This window comes from Delphinapterus leucas, chromosome 2, assembly GCF_059928025.1.
Source record: "Delphinapterus leucas isolate spDelLeu-1000000601 "Yukka" chromosome 2, BTC_Dleu_Yukka2, whole genome shotgun sequence".
Taxonomy (NCBI): domain Eukaryota; kingdom Metazoa; phylum Chordata; class Mammalia; order Artiodactyla; family Monodontidae; genus Delphinapterus; species Delphinapterus leucas.
The window spans coordinates 154248616-154266136 of NC_143130.1; positions in this window are offsets into that span (position 1 = coordinate 154248616).

Here is a 17521-nt window from a genome sequence, read left to right on the forward strand (position 1 = left end):
TCTTGTCAGCTATAGTCAAGACAAAATTAAGCAATGTAGAAATCAAAGCTTCACTTCCTATTGACCTAGGTTTTTCAGGCCTTCCCATTTTTCAGTATCACAGTCCTCAGGGGCTTCTAAATTTTCTGTCCCTTTGAGAAGAACTCTTCTTGAACAGGCACCCCTCCCTCAAGTTCTTCAACGAAGCTCTAAGGAATGAAGGTCTAAAGAACTGCTGCTTTTAAACTATAAAAGATAAATCCAAACTTCTTTATGATTCCGCTTGATTCGGGGGCTTACTCCAAGTGTGGGGAAGTTTTCTACACTGGGTTCTATTCCTGCCTCCTGGGCAAGGCAGTTTGGTCAGTGGTTGTTCTGTGGGCTGCTGTCTGGAGGAGACGGCGGTTTCGGAGGTCACCCTGACAATTATGGCCAACTAAGGGTGGAGGGAGTGGTCTGGGTTTGGCCCTCATTCTGGAGTCCCAGGCGGCACAGAGAGATCTTGGCTCAGGACCTGGGGCTGAGGCGTGTTGGGACAGCCTAGGGGGTGTCCTGGCTTTCCAGGGTCTGGGGAACCCTCTCTGGCCCGGGGGCGGGAGACGCTGTTCCAGAATCGGTTCTGGCTCCACTGCCGCCTCAGCACTTTCTAATTCCAGCTCCAAACAACAACAGCCGCGGCTGCAGCCACAGCAACAGGCCCCGCCCACCAGGCCTGGCTCCCCGCATGGAGCACGTGACGGCGACGCCGGCGTCGCTCCCTCTGCCCCTGGCGCTGCGGGAGGGCGGGGAGACTTGGGCGGGGGGCGGATGACGTTTACTCAGTCGTCTCCATGGATATAATGCACAGACGTCAAAGTCGCCCAGTGTTTAGTGTGTAATGGTTCCTCCGTCTCCATGGGAACGTCAGGCGGCCAAACACCGGCCCCAGCAACAGGCTTCCGATTGGCCAGGAACTTCTAAAGGCGGAGCTTCATCTCCCGCTCCAGTTCTGCTGCGTTGCTGTTTTGGTTGTTGTCTCCCACTTATTTATTTCTCTAACAGATCCTGGAGTCTGAGGTCTGGATCTGTCGCCAAGTATGGGATCCAGGAGAAAACGTGCTCAACGTGTAGCTTGCCCCTACCTATTACAACCCAACAGATGACGTAGTTCCCTTATGACCAAGTCCCTTCTGGGAGTCCCGGCCCTCAGGCCCAGCATCAGTCACAGCACAATACTTGACGTTTCACCCTCTGACCCCCCCGCCCCCCCCCGCCCCCCGCCAACCAGCATCACATCTGAGGCTATTTACCCTTTCAGCCTCGTGCCAGAGTCTGTGTTGCCTTCACACTTACATTTGTTTATGCTCGCAAATCCAGACGGGGGGGGGGGGACGGGGGGGGGCGGCTTTCATAAATAATACCAGGATTCAGTGCTACTCCCTGCAGGATTTGGCTACATTTTCCCGTCTGGTCTTAATTCTGTTGAATGACATCATTTATCCGTATTCCCACCCATATATGCTCAGATTTCCTGCAGCCTGAGCAGTTTGTGGGCTAGTTGAATATTATGCTTTTCTCTCTGCCCATTTTAATTCAAAACAGGGGGCCATTTGACTTCTCCAAAAGAGATAGAAGTAAATCGAGGACAGAGATGGGGGAGTGGGTGGGGGAGAATTCTAGTCTTAAAACCCCCGATTTCTTGATATATATTACCAGTATACTGATGAAGTTAAACATTCTGAGGCACAAATGTCTCCAGAAACAGTTTTAACCTACCCTGGGCTCCCATCAGCGAAACCAAGTTAACATCTGACAAGAGATAGTGATCTAGCCTCAGGGTTTCCAGTCAAGCTGTGCCTAAAAGAATTCCTTAAAATCTTAAGTTATAGTGTCAAATATAATAAATCTTTACCAGCTCATGCGCATACAAGTCTGAGATGTTTCATAAAAGGTTTAGATGACCCGATAATATGTTTTCAAAACCCAGAAAGAGAGAGAGAGATGCTGGTGCAAACCTCAAGTTAAAAACAAGAAAGTAAAATTATTTTTGTAGATTGAAATTGATAAGGAGTAAGGAGGGTATCTATTCTCTTTTCTAATCTTAACCTACTACCTCCTTTTCCCCTTTATCTACTCTGGTGAATAGCCTTGCTAACTGTCCTCCCCCTACCCCTAGGCCAGCCTCATAGCCTATAATTTCCTTCAGAGATGAGAGTGAAATTAAGTGAAATCGGGAGCATGCTTAATGCAAATAGGACCAAAGGGCACAGCCCTTTATCGTAATGAACTTCATTCTGATTAAGTCACAGGGACTGCAACTGCTTACTATTTACCCAGTAAATATATTAAATTGCCAGGCAAGTCTCCTTCATGTCCTGACACTCCCAGGGAATATTTGAAAATCTGATATAAGATCATTTTTAAACGATCAAACATCCCTTTCTAATTCTATCATCTCTCTTCACGTTTCCAGGAATACAGAGTGTCTTGGTCTCTGAGAGCCAATATATCTGGGTATATTCCTACGAAAAGAGGAACAATGAGGCACTCTTTGCATTGTACATTGAAAATGACCTGAAAAGCTGGAAGAGGTGGCTGAGGACATTTTCTCAGTGTGGATGAGGAAGAGGGGAGGAAGACGGAAGATGACAGTCTCCAAGTGCCTAGCTTTGACTCTAACACATAAACTGGATTTTATGATTCTGTCCAAGGGCATCGGTTATAACCTTAGAGCTTCCATGTCTTTTTCCATCTCCCAGACTTGGCTCCTTTTTTCTTAGTTCTTTTTTTTTTGTTCTTTGGACCATGACCCAAACATGTTCGTGGGCCATGGTGTGCGGCCCACGGAGTGTTTAACCCGGGAAATACCAAATAGATTATAGTTTTGATGGTGCTGAAAGCAGCAGTTTGTTTCATATGTGCTTACATGCACACACACATGCACAGACCCTTTCTGCCCAGTGGTTTGGCTGAGCTGCTCCATTTAGCTGACCAAGTTCAACTTAAGGACTGTGATGTCCTACTATGCTACTGATTTCTTCAAACCACAAGACAATTAATCTCCCCAGCCTACTTCCTCGTCTATAAAATGGGGTCTGGAGAACTCATTGACCCCACATGCTTGCTTTGACCTAAGAGCATTGTAATGATATAGTGATTATTAGTTGGTACTGTGGAAATACAAAATGGTATATAAATACTTGATTACTATTAATGGGTACGATTTCCCCCAACACCTCCTGCTTTAGTGCTGAGTGGAGCCTCCGCCCACCAGGTTTCCACAGCAAAGAGGCCTTGGCCCAGGCCAGGAGGTATAGGAGCAATGACCTACATTGTCTTCCAAGGCCCAAGTGCACACTGGGCCTCTTGCACACCCCAGCCATGACTGAACTCCAGCCATGACAGAATTCAGCTCTGCAGTTCATATTCCTCAAGTCTGGCTTTCCTCAGTTGTAAAAATTAAGACATTTCTATCTGCCCTGCTTACCTCTTAGGACTGTTATGAGGCTCACTCTAGGTAATTCTTTTTTTTTTTTTTTTTTGGCACGTGGGCCTCTCACTGTCGTGGCCTCTCCCGTTGCGGAGCACAGGCTCCGGACGCGCAGGCTCAACGGCCATGGCTCACAGGCCCAGCCGCTTCGCGGCATGTGGGATCTTCCCGGACCGGTGCACGAACCCGTGTCCTCTGCATCGGCAGGCGGACTCTCAACCACTGCGCCACCAGGGAAGCCCTCTAGGTAATTCTAGTGAAAGAGCTTTGAAAACTGTAAAGCAGAAGGCATTTTCAAGTTTAAAAATGTCTTATGAGTGACCTGTAAATGGATCAGTGTCAAGGTGGGCTTGAGGGGTGTAATTCACAGACAGGCCAGATGAATCCCCACCTGTGTGATTAGATACGTCCTATATCAAGGCATGCTCCCTTACTGTCCCTAAAACTATCCATTTTCAGCGATTTATGCCTTTGGAGTAAGCGTTTGCCTCTCTCTTCAGGTCTTAGTTTTGGAATACAGATTCTTTTATGAGTAGTAAGCTCCTAAAGTTGAACGTAAGTGAAGTTATCAGATGGTAGCACACAGGAGCACTGGGCTCTTGGATGAGCCTGAGAAACAGGATGCTAGGAGCCTAGAGAAGACTATTAATCCTGTTCAAAGCCAGCTGTCACAGTTGTGCCGGTTGCTGATAGAGGATCCTCAGAGCCCACCCAGCGGACCTGTAGCTCTACTCACACACGCGTGGGAGATTTTTCTCCCCATCCTCACCCGAAACCTCGGAGGACACTACTGTACAGTAACCCAGGGCTTCCCACACTGTCGGATGCCAAGGGCCAGCAAAGTTTTTAAAAAGTTGGTGAACTGACATAGGTTGCCAACTTTTTTTTTTTTTTTTTGCAGTACGCGGGCCTCTCACTGTTGTGGCCTCTCCCGTTGAGGAGCACAGGCTCCGGACGCGCAGGCTCAGCGGCCATGGCTCACGGGCCCAGCCGCTCCGCGGCATGTGGGATCTTCCCGGACCGGGACACGAACCCGTGTCCCCTGCATCAGCAGGCGGACTCTCAACCACTGCGCCACCAGGGAAGCCCGGTTGCCAACTTTTAATTTTACCAAATGATAACAATTACCACGTATTATCACCATCGTTTCATAAATGAGAGGGCATTTTAACACTCAAAAAGTCGAAAGGACATAGACTGAAGGATTGAATATATGTAGCTTTATGAAAACTTCTTGCTTTGTCTTTATTTCTCCTATCTTCCTTTGACAGTTCTATTCATTCTTCATTCTCCATAGGGTGGTATTGATAGTGGTGAAGAGCAGACAGAGAAACCAAGGAGAGGTAAAAATCTGATTCAAGAACCATTTGAGTTTCCCGATCAAACTGACTACTTCTTCTTTTTCTTTTTTATCATTTATTTATCTATTTATTTGGTTGCACCGGGTCTTAGCTGCGGCAGGTGGGCTCCTTAGTTGTGGCAAGTGAACTCTTAGTTGCAGTATGCATGTGGGATCTAGTTCCCTGACCAGGGGTCGAACCCATGCCCCCTGCATTGGGAGTGCGGAGTCTTATCCACTGTGCCTCCAGGGAAGTCCCTAACTGACTACTTCTTGCATTATGCACCTTTGGGTCACCAGTTTCTTTGGTTAAGGAGAGTAAAATAATCTCACCAGATGGGTTCCTGGTAGTGGGAATATAACATATTGAGTAATTCCCTTGGAATTACTTCCACTCTGGGACAGGTCAGTTTGTTTCTAGTTGGTCTGTTCCTTGCTTGGACCATGCCCCACCCACCCAAATACTTCTGGTTTTACTCGGGGAGGTGAGATTAGTGACTGTCTTATACCTGATTCAGCCAGATCAGATGGAGCTGAATGGTGGAGACTGGCAAAGTTCCCAGAGGAGTGAACAAGCCTGCCTTCCAACTGGTGTCACAAGCAGGTGCAGGAAACACTGGCAGAGCCAGTTCACCCAGCATCTTGGGCAAGATTTGGCCAGTACTTTTTTCCTGTTTCTAATTTCCTCTGGCAGAAGTGGGAACTCTCCATGTTCTGTGGTTGCATGTTAATCTAATACAACCAACACACTATCTTTTTTTTTTTTTTTGGCTGCGTTGGGTCTTCGTTGCTGCTCGCGGGCTTTCTCTAGTTGCGGCGAGCAGAGGCTACTCTTCGTTGCGGTGCGTGGGCTTCTCATTGCGGTGGCTTCTCTTGTTGTGGAGCACGGGCTCTAGGCGTGCCGGCTTCAGTAGTTGTGGTTCATGGGCTCTAGAGCGCAGGCTCAGTAGTTGTGGCTCACGGGCTTAGTTGCTCCGCGGCATGCGGGATCTTCCTGGACCCGGGCCCGAACCTGCGTCCCCTGAATTGGCAGGCGGATTCTTAACCACTGCGCCACCAGGGAAGTCCCCCAACACTATCTATCTATCTATCTATGTATCTATTTATGTATCTATTTATGTATCTATCTATCTATCTATCTATCTATGAATGATGTATAATATATATATTTCCCTCAAAAGCCCAATGTGAATAGAAGCTGAGACTATAATTTAATTCTAAGCAATTTAAGCATAATTAAGGCACCTGAGACTGAGTTTCTCTCTCATCAGCCACCAGAGAGTAGACACCTAGGGAAATAAATGCACTTATTCAGGTCCCAAGACACTACTTACTACACTGGGGAGAAAATTTAGTCCAATTATTATCTATTGCAGATTAGAAAATTATAAGATCATTTTTTAAAACAATTATTGAACCTAGTCAACCAAAATGGCATAATATACCTATATTATTGAATTTTGGTGACTATAAATAACATAATATCTCTAAAGCACTGAACATAATTCTTGAGCAAGCACTCGGTAAGTATTAGCTATTGTTATTTCCATGCATTCAAGAAGTACTTTTTGAGCAGTCTTTATTCTGTCAGATGCTGTGTTAGGGGCTAGAGAGTCAATGATGAGTAAACAGGCAAGATTTCTGTCTTCCTCGAATGGGGAGCTAGACACCAAACAGTCAATCAACAGTTAACAGCTACCAGAGCTTTGCTAGATGCTTGAGGGTCCATCAGTGAAGAAAACAAAAATGCTTATCCTTGTGGAACTTAACTGTTTTTTTTTTAAATTAATTTTTTGGCTGCACCACACAGTATGCGGGATCTTAGTTCCCTGACCAGAGATCGAACCTGTGCCCCCTGCAGTGGAAGCATGGAGTCTTAACCACTGGACCACCAGGGAAGCTCCGGAACTTATTTTTTAGATATTAGCCCAATTGCTTTCTTTTTATTTTATTTTATTTTATTTATTTATTCTTTTTGGCTGCGTTGGGTCTTCGTTGGTGAGGGCAGGCTTTCTCTAGTTGTGGTGAGCGGGGGCTACCCTTCGTTGCGGTACGTGGTCTTCTCATTGCGATGGCTTCTCCTGTTGTGGAGCACGGGCTCTAGGCGTGCGGGCTTCAGTAGTTGTGGCGCACGGGCTTAGTTGCTCCGCGGCATGTGGGATCTTCCCAGACCAGGGCTCGAACCCATGTCCCCTGCATCGGCAAGCGGATTTTTAACTACTGTGCCACCAGGGAAGTCCCGCAATTGCTTTCTAAATAAGTATATATTATTACAAATGGTGTTTAGGGCTATGCATGCAAAGCCTAGGGTGGAATGAGGGCTTCTGAAGGGTTCCTAGTTCAGCCTGGATGCTCAAAGAAATTCTCTATGAGGTTATGACATTTTAAATTTGAGATCTGGATAAGAGTAGATCCAGTTGAGGAGCAGAGTGGGAGATGGGGGCAGAGAACATATGTATAATACTAGTAACTCATATTTAATTCATGCTTTCCATGTCATGATGCCTTTTCCCAAATGTTCTAGAGGCTGAGACTGCCAAAATCGGGAGACAGTCCCTGCATCAGAAGTTTGCTCGCAGATTGAATTCAGCTCTCAGTTTCAGAATGCACAGCAGCAACTGCCTATAGTTTGCTCCTTCCCGGGAATCACTGACAGTTGACAGTCACTGCCTCAGCTTCCCTCGGTCTCACTGCCTGGAACAATTAGTACCCACTACAACAGGAATGACCTCTGAGAACTGAACTCCGCTTCTTTGACTTGCTGTAATGATAGTCACCCTAGTGCCCCCAGGAATGTGTCAGCATATGTTTGCTGCTGGATTTAAATAATCAAGCTTGGGCTGAATAATCAATCTCTGAGGGTTGAGCTACTCTCTTCCCCTGACACACGCGTACTCCTTTAGCCCACTTTTCTCTTTGCTACTGAATTTTCTCCCATTTAAGTTTTAAGGCTCTTCTTCTGTCATTCCCGTTAGCAGGCTTTCACAGTCTGGTTCGTATTCCAGCTCTGAAATAGTTCACATAGTTCTGTGCAGACATAATATTTATGGGAACTGAAGATGGGTGGATTCTGATAATGGCCTGTGGGACAGTCTCCAGTGCAGTGAAAATAACAAAGAATTCAAGAAACTAATACTATGAGAGTTTAGTCCCCTATAAACTTCCCAAATGTACTTGCTTAAACCCTGTGTAAGTATTAGCAGAATACAAGGAAATGTCACCCTGGGTTAGAAAGCTTGGTTTGTTCAGTGTTCTGTTTTACAGGACAAATTCTAAGCTGAACTCTGTTTATTGTCAATAGCTCTCTAACAAAGAGCAAAATGGAATGCGCCCGTTTTTAAATTCCTGTAAAAAAGGGCCCTGGAAGACCTCAAAGCCTGACTGAGGGTAATTTACATCACTATTTTTCAGTGCTTTCATTGAAGATTCTCTAAGTTATTGAAAGAGAGCTTATCAATCATTGATTTTAGTGTGTAGCCATCTATAAGAAGGATCCATATGGGTTGTTATTGTGTGAGAATGAAATAGAACCATCCATGTCCTGTTTGAAGTATAGCAACAGCTAGGGGGGAAACTAAACTGGGAATAGCTGGGACATTTCCAAATTTGGTAGCACTGATCCACAAGTTAGTGTTTACGGTCTGGGGGAGGGAGAGATGGTTTTTGGTAACTAGGGCTTGAAATGCACCTTACAAAGACAGAGGGTTGCTGGGCTCAGTGATATTTCTCAAAACTTTACCTTGGGAAGCATTTCCTCTACTCAGAATGCTCTGCTCCCTGTCCTTCTGTGGCTGGTTCCTTCTTGCCATTCACTTCTCATGACAAATGTCACCTTCTTCCACCTAATCCAAAGGAGCAACACAGTCACTCACAACATATCCCTCCACTTTAATTACCTGCCCAGCACTTTACTTTTATCTGACATTTGTTTATTTTTTTTGTTTGTTTTTTACATTACTAGACTGTGAGCTTCATGTCAGTAGGAAGCTTGTCTGTTTACTATGGATTCCACTGACTGGCACATAGTAGGTGTTCAATAAAGGTACTGAATGAAGAATAAGGAATAGGATAATTGCCTCTGTACAATCTGAGTGATGAAAGGATTAACTTTGTAGAGGCCATACCCTAGTATCTGCAGGTAACTGTTTTTTCTTATGCAAGATAATAATAATTTGAGGTCTGTGAAACCCCTTTCTTTCCTGGACTGAATTCTGAAACCAATGGAAAAATGAAAAACAGGATAGAGATATCTGATAAGAATATTAGTAAGTTAATCTCAAACCAGATGTGTGAAATTAACACCTCAGGGCTGCTCTTATGTAAAAATACAATCTAGGGAAGATCCCACATGCCGCGGAGCAACTAGGCCCGTGAGCCACAACTACTGAGCCTGCGCGTCTGGAGCCTGTGCTCTGCAACAAGAGAGGCCGCGATAGTGAGAGGCCCGCGCGCGGCCATGAAGAGTGACCCCCACTTGCCGCAACTAGAGAAAGCCCTCACACAGAAATGAAGACCTAACACAGCCAAAAATGAATAAATAATAAATATTTTTAAAAATATAAAATCACTTAATTTGAAACTCTTCCTTTTTCTCTATTATTATCATCATTATTATTATTACTATTATCATATATTTTTTTATGTGTGTCTCTGGTGCTTTTAGCATATGGGCCAGAAATGGATAAGAGTTGTGGAAATATTAACTGTTTGTGGCTTAGAGCTATAGTTCTGTGAGCTTGTGGATTGGGGGGGCCAATGAATGGAGTGCTATTTGCATCAGGCTTTCTTCATTTCCCCAGCCTATTCACAACCCCTTGCTTCTCTCTTTTCCAGGTTCCAAACCTCAGGCAGACACTAGCTGGATGAAGCCCTGGGTTCAAATAAACTTAACTTGGATGGCGAAGTATTAATAGCAAATGAAGTCCCACATCCTCACCTACTATGAAGTTCCCCATTTCTGGCAAACAGACTAGTGGAAAGCAAAGATTCCTCACCCACAGACACACCTCTGGGCAGGAGACCCTTGATTTTTTCCAAACCACTTGATTAATCTGGAGAAAGAAAGAGACTGGTTCTGTCAAAGATTCAAATTAAGAATCCCATCCCTTGGTGCAAAGCATTCTGCACAGATCAGGAGCACTTGGTGCTCTGTTTATAACTGCAGAGATCAGCTCCAGCCCAGACAGGGCTGATGCAGGTGCTGCATCCAGGCCCCAGGTGATCCTGTGTTATGTGATACTCTAGTCCTGTCCAGTGCATGCCAAACAATCAGCGAATACTGACCTGGTGGCAGCCACATTCTCAGCCATGGCCGGATTGCCCAAGAAGCCAAGGAAACCTGTGCTGGGGTGGGGGCAGGGGTGGGGGGTGGAGAAAGTCTCAAAGAAGAATACAGGAAAACTGTATTCATCGTTCTATGTATTGCGTGCTTGCTATTGCGCCAGGCACTGTTCCAGGCACTGGGGAGCCAGCAATTTTTCCATCCCTCATGTTGCGGCATGTGAAATCTTTAGCTGTGGCATGCGGGATCTTTTAGTTGCGGCAGGCAAACTCCTAGTTGAGCCATGAGAACTCTTAGTTGCGCCATGTGGGATCTAGTTCCCTGACCAGGGATCGAACCCTGGCCCCTTGCATTGGGAGCGCGGAGTCTTAGCCACTGGACCACCAGGGAAGTCCCAATATTGTTTTTATTTTGAATTACTCGGCAGGGTATCATAATCATTTTAGTATTGGTGCCATGAAAGTTTTATTATGGCCCTATTCCCAGTGCTTTTTTTTTTATTTTGGCTGCGTTGGGTCTTTGCAGCTGTGCGCGGGCTTTTCTCTAGTTGCAGCAAGCGGGGGCCACCCTTCGCTGCAGCGTGCAGGATTCTCATTGGGTGGCCTCTCTTGCTGCAGAGCACAGGCTCTAGGTGCGCGGCCTTTAGTAGTTGTGGCACTCGGGTTTAGTTGCTCCGCGGCCTGTGGGATCTTCCTGGATCAGGGCTCGAAACCGTGTCCCCTGCATTGGCAGGTGGACCCCCAACAACTGTGCCATCAGGGAAGCCCCTCCCAGTGCTTTTAAACTAAAAAATTGGTTACGTTTTTTACCTCTATGCCCAAATATTTTCTAAAAAGTTGCTTGTGGTATTAGGCTGAGTTTGTGGAAAAGAAAGGATTTAGGGGGATAACCCATCCCGGATGAAATTTCTTTTTGTGCTGATCACTGTTTCTGGGCGGGATGGTTGTGGATTTAAAAATATAGCACCCATACCCTCTTGAATGGCAGCTAGTGGAAGCATTAATACGCAGATATGATGGGTCCATACAGTTCTAAGGATGGGTATACCCCTTGGGTTTATAAGCATCTAAATTATTATGCCTGGTAAAGAAGGTGTTGATCAGGATTTTGGTTCCCCTCATCTGAGAAGGATACAGGTAAGAAGTCACCCATCAAGCCCCTTTATCCAAAAAGAGAATCCATGCTGCCTTCTCAGCCACATGAACAATAGATGATGAGGTTTCTGTTTAATGTTCCTGCATTCCACAAACATTTATCGAGTACCTACTAGTGTCAACAAGCTAGGTCCTGAGGATAGATACCTATTGAATAAGACAGATAAGGTCCCTGCTTTGGTGGAGCTTGTGGCTTAGGAGAGGAAGACAGACAATGAAAAAGTACATAAATAAAAAAACAAGGTAACCTAGTGATAAGTCCTTGATAGAAAATAAAACCAAGTAATGTGACAGAAAGTGACTGAGGTACAAGGAGGAGGGATGCAACATTGGATGGGAGACAGGCTTCCTGGAGAATGTGAAACTGGAGTGGATACTGAGCATGAGGAGAAGTCAACGTGTCCAGATCAGGGGGAAAGAGGGAACAGTGAATACAAAGGCTCAGCTCCTGAACCAGACTGGCATATTTGAGGAATAGAAAGAAGGTCAATGTGGCTGGAGAGGAGTGAAGGAGGGAAAGTTGTTCAAGATGAGGTTGGAGGGTGAGGCCAGGGCTGGGTCACACAGATGTGGTAGACTTCTGTAAGGAGTATAGATTTTTTCCTAAGTGTAATTCTGTGTATTGACCACTAAACAGGTTTGGAGAGATTTATGATTTTGTGTTTAGTGTTAAGATTTAATTCAGTGCCCCACTAAGTGGGAGAGGAGATTTTCAGTGTATGATCTGTCCTTATCTGAATTGATTACCTCACAAACTCGGGTGGGTCAGTCTAAAGGTGGAATTCTTCAGTAGAGTCAATTTGGGGATTTTCACAAGGGATCTGTAACTCATTGACAGTCCAGTGGAGAAACATCAGAACTCAGTGGAGAAAATCAGAACTCAGCTGGGAGCTGCAACCAGAATTTTCTCACAGAGTACAAATCAGACACTAAACTGAGACCCAGAGTGTCCACATCTGAGGATGAAACTATGATCTGTAGATCAGAAGGCAGCATAATCTCAATTCCTACATACTGGTCAGCTGATCAGGAATCTCCTGGTTTGGGAAAGGGGATTAATTTTTTGCATTACAATTATTAACTCCCTTTTAAAGAGCTTTCTTGCTGTTCTTGTTGAGTAAGGTGGTGGATAAAATGGTGTAAGCAATGCTTGAGATGTCTTAACACCCTGAAGCTCATCATGTGCCAGCCCATTTGAGCCATCCCCAGCCTTGCCATGAGATTTCCCCATTGGATGTGAGCTCTGTAGTTGAGGTTTATTAGTCAGGGTGTGTTGTTGTCCTATAGGTTTGGTGACGTAGATGGGATTCCTTTGGAATTCTAGCAGCAAAATCCACCAGAGCCAAAGAAGGTCAGCTCAGGACATCTGGGGAGCTGACAGCCTGGACAAGACTTGCTTGTCTGAGGATAGGGAACACTTGTTTCTGCAGCGAGGTTTGGCATTACTGACTAAATTGGGGAGGGGGGTCTGAAGCTGCCGGTGTGGTGAAAGATGCCATGAGCTTGGGCTGAAATACGTCCTTCTTAGGCACCATAGCTGATCCCCAGTTTCCTCAGCTCCAGAGGGAATGTGTCCCAGGGACCACACAGACCACCACTTTGTTTAAATGCTTACATTAGCAGAAGGATGGGGATCCCATTGAATCATTACCTCCTGTCAAAAAGCCAAGAGTTATTCAGAATGAAAACAATTTTTCCCAAAGAGGCGAAATCTCTCTTACTAATTAGTGGTGGTGATGGCGGTGTGTGTGTGTGTGTGTCTGGTGATGGTGGTGGTAGTCCTGTGCCTCCCACTGTTTTAAAATAGGGACAGTCTTTGCTCACTGTCTGAGCCCTGGGGTGAGTACCTTGACCCCTAAGCCCCTTCACTGGATTCACGCGAGTGTGTGAGTCCTGAGGGAAGTGTGGAATACTTCTCTCCCTTGGGTCTAGACATTTAGAATGAATAAATTAGAGGGTGGTGGTAACACGGTCATTGTCATTACAGACAACGTGGCATTTATGTATGGGAACTAGCTGTCTTTCTCATGGGGCTCAATTACAAGAGTAAGTTCGATCTTTCATCATGAACCACTGGAGTGTTCTTTACGGACAGAGGCTGCACCAGCTGAAAATAGCCCAAACATCTTGTTATTTTCTCTTTCCCAATCTTTGCATATTCACACCCAAGAATAAAAGACTCAGCCTGTTCAGCCTTTTCAAACAGTTAAAGAACATTCTCTATTTGATTTCTTAGTACCCAGAAAGGACAATAATATATACTTGCCTTGCTTGGCTGAGGGCATTCATTCATTCATTCATCTGTTCAATACATGTTTATTAAACACCTACTGGGTCAGGCATTGGGCTACGTGCTAAGTGAATATTTGCATATGAAAAAGATAAAGGCCAAAATTATGTAGATGTTAAAACAAGTCTTAGAAGCGACTTCCCCAAGTCCCTGAAGGAGTTGAATTTGCTATATGCATCTTTCTGACTTTTGGTCCCGTGCTCTGACCACAACTCTTCACCACTAGACCACACTTCTCCAAATAAACAACTACTTCTGCATGCTGGGGACGGGTTGTGTACGGCAGCATTTACGTAGGCAGCATAGACAGTAGCCTTTCACTTAATGTTGCAATAACACCAGGCTAAACAATGTGCACTGACCTCCAGAGTTACTGAACAAAAGCTTGCTGTGGGTCAGGTCTCTTAACTCAAATGCCAGAGAAGTGCAAAATATGAAAAGTCTTTATCTGATAAGAAACAACTGCTGGGAAAGAATGAATCTGTGTTTAATCTGGGTTAAAATCGGATGTGGGAGTCTACCCTCCTGTTCATTTTTGGATCCTCAGATAGGGGGAACTCAGCACATAGATAATCACAAACTATGTAAGTTTTGGTTTTCTACGCTCAGGCTTGTCCAGAACGTGGAATCCCTGCCCTGTTGGAAGGCAGCACTGTGCTCACAGAGGCACACACACATTTGTCTTAAAGTTACCCTGACCTTGGCAAATGGCAAAGATAATTTCACAGGTTGGGTCAGATTTCCCTTTATTTTTTTATTATTATATTTTGAAATTTTATATATATATTTATTTATTTATTTTGGGCTGTGTTGGGTCTTTGTTGCCGCACGCGAGCTTTCTCTAGTTGCCGCGAGCGGGGATTACTCTTCACTGTGGTGCGCGGGCTTCTCATTGTGGTGGCTTCTCTTGTTGCGGAGCACAGGCTCTAGGCGTGTGGGCTTTAGTAGTTGTGGCACGAGGGCTCAGTAGTTGTGGCGCACGGGCTTTGTTGCTCCGTGGCATGTGGGATCTTCCGGGAGCAGGGCTTGAACCCGTGTCCCCTGCGTTGGCAGGCGGATTCTTAACCACTGTGCCACCAGGGAAGTCCAGATTTCCCTTTATTTTAAGGCTACATCACTTGAGCTCCATATTAAAAATGTGATTTGGCAGTCCTGAAATGGATACCATGAGTATATTGAGATATGAGAGTATGTTGGAATGATTGCAGGTTCAGATATTAGCGGGGCAGGAGAGGAATTCTGAGATTATATCATCTGATACTACTGCTTTGGGTTGAGCACTTGCTTCCTAGATGATGCTCTGGCCCCTTTTGATCTTTATCATGTCATTTCCCAGAGGACAGTGGATCCAGATCCTGTCTCTGTATTGCAGTTATTTCCTCTGATACCTGTCCCCAAATCCTCTTCTGTGTTCAATAGCACCCTGTTATTAGCCCCGTCAAACCACTTACTGCTGTCCTGCAATTCTCTGATGACTTGTCAGTCCAGGAGGCTGGAATCTGTCTGACAGTAGCGACAGGTCCACCCTGTTCATTACAGTGAGTGCCAGCCCCCAGCAAGTGCCAGGCCATAGGAGGCTCTCAATAAGTAAATTCTTCGTTAAATAAATAAAAGAATGAATGAATGTGTGATTCTGTCCTTTTCAGAGGATGGAGTTATTAAGTCTCCAACTCTCTAGTCATAATGTTGCCAGGAAGGAAAGAGTTAAGCTATGTGGAGGAGACAGGTTTATCCAAAGACCTTTTTCCTTTTTCATTGGCAAGGGCAGGATAAATGATATATGAGATAAATCCTGGATATAAAATCTTGACACATCCTTTGTCTGTTGGCCTGAGCTGCTTCAAGACTCTGAAGGGGAAGTAAATGAAATCATTCTAGGTTTTCTCTTAAGTGGCCTGAGATCCAGTTATGAATGGAAGGCAAGGCCAGACCCAGGAATTCAAAGCTTGACCTACTTTGCCCAAAGCTAATAAGAAGAGAGATGGATTTGCCTTCTTAACTTTTTTTTTTTTTTAAAAGAATCAAGTACAGTGAAGTAGCCTGACAGACGACAGAACTAGGTGAATGGAAGGCAGCAGAATTGCTTTAGGATTCAGAGCAGCTCCCAGAAGTCTGTGTTTACGTATTATGTGTTTTTCCTTTTTTCTCCCCTTTTTCAAGTGAGAAAAAGAAAAAAAAAAACCGCCTAAATTCCCACCAACATAAACCAGTGACATGCAATGATGAAACTCTGTTTTCACCTCTGCTTGTGACAGGGAATGCAAAAATAGCAAGTGGCCCAGTTCCACGAATCCCCGCCTCCCTGCGCTCCCAGCTCTCGCCGGGTTCGCATCTCTAAGAATGGAGGTTAGCGCCCAGCCGCGCGCAAGCCGCACTCAGCCCCCGGACTGGGCAGATGAGGTCAGGCGGCGGGAGTGGCTGCTGCCGGGCCGGGGAGGCCGAGGCCCCCGTGGAGCAAGGAGGGAGGGCGGCCTCGCCAGGCCGACGGCGCGCCCGGCCGCTCGGCGTCGCCTGGAGACTGCGCTGGCGGCGCGGTGTTGCTGTAAACAGCTGCTTCCCTGTTTCTATCTATAGCAGGATCGCCTGGCTCTCGGGTGCGGCGGCGGGGGGCAGGTCGGCGGTCCCGCTCCCCGCGCGTCCCGAAGGATCCGCCCGCAGCCCTAATCCCGCCTCGCGCCTCTCCAGGTGCCCACCGTGACCCCCGGGCCCGAAGAGTGGGGGAAGGGACACAGGGACCTGTGTCTCTACGGGGACTTGTGGCTTCGCGTCCCGGAGGTGGCCGGCGCGCTGGGACCGACCCGGGGCAGTTTGACCTCGGCTGTCCTTTGCATCCGAGCAGGAGGCTGGGGGCTTCTGGGGGGCGCAGCGCACTGTAGAGCACCTTGCTGCCCCAAAGCCCTGTTTTCCAGGCCACCGAGCGGTGCCTGAGGCCCCAGACGCCGAGGATTCCGGCCTGGGCGCTGCTGGGCACGGTCCTTCCAAGCGCCCCCGGTCCTCCCCCCTCCAAGTCCGTGCTGGAAAATCACTGGCTGCGGGCTCCCAATCACCAGCTTCCTGGGGCACCGAACCACCCCCACCTCCCCAGCACGGACTTGCGCTCCCCCAAGAGCTCACTCCATCCGGTACCCAGAACTGATGACCTTGTCCACATAACACCCCCAGGCCCCGGGCCCAAGCTCAGAACCAGGCAAACGAACCCTCCAGACACCCTTGCATGGAGGTTCTGCAGAATGTTTATTGGCTAGTTTCTCAGGGGTTTGACAGTAACACTAACATGTCATATATGGCCAAGAAAAAAAAAATGCGCCTCTTTCCTTAAAAACAAAAAAATTAAAATGAAAATTCCCAGCATCGTAGGTAAAGTAGGTTATCGTATTCTCTTATTTTGGATCCCCCGACTTTCTGCTTCCAAACGCAGTAACAATCCTAGTAGTGCTGGAGTCCGGGGGCTTGAAGCGAGGGGCTGAGGGTCTGCTCCCACAGTTTGCCCTAACTTAGGGCTAGAATGGGGAATGGGGGTGGAGGCGCATTCCTTCGGGGGCCGAGGCTTAAGCCCTCGGGGCTGTGTACCTGTTTCGCCTATACCAGAGCCTCAGAATGTGCCCCGCTTTCCGTAGAGGGGTAGAAGGGCGCCCCCACCCCATCCTCCCACCCCGGGAACAAGGGTCCGCATTGAACCAGGTGCGAATGTTCCCTCGCCTTCTCCTCCTTTCCCTCCTCCCCTCCCCCTGGCCGCGGCCCCCGCCTCCCCCCGCGCTGCACCCTCGGTGTTGGCTGCAGCCCGCGAGCAGTTCCCGTCAATCCCTCCCTCCCCTTCACACAGGATGTCCATATTAGGACATCTGCGTCAGCAGGTTTCCACGGCCGTTCTCTGCAGTCGTGGGGGGAGCCATCCCCGAAGTCCCTCATCTCTGGGGCTCCAAGCCACCCCAAGACCCAGATTGCGAAACGCTCACAAGATAAAGAAACACGACAAGACGGGAGGCAGGGATCTGCGAGGGCGGCGGAG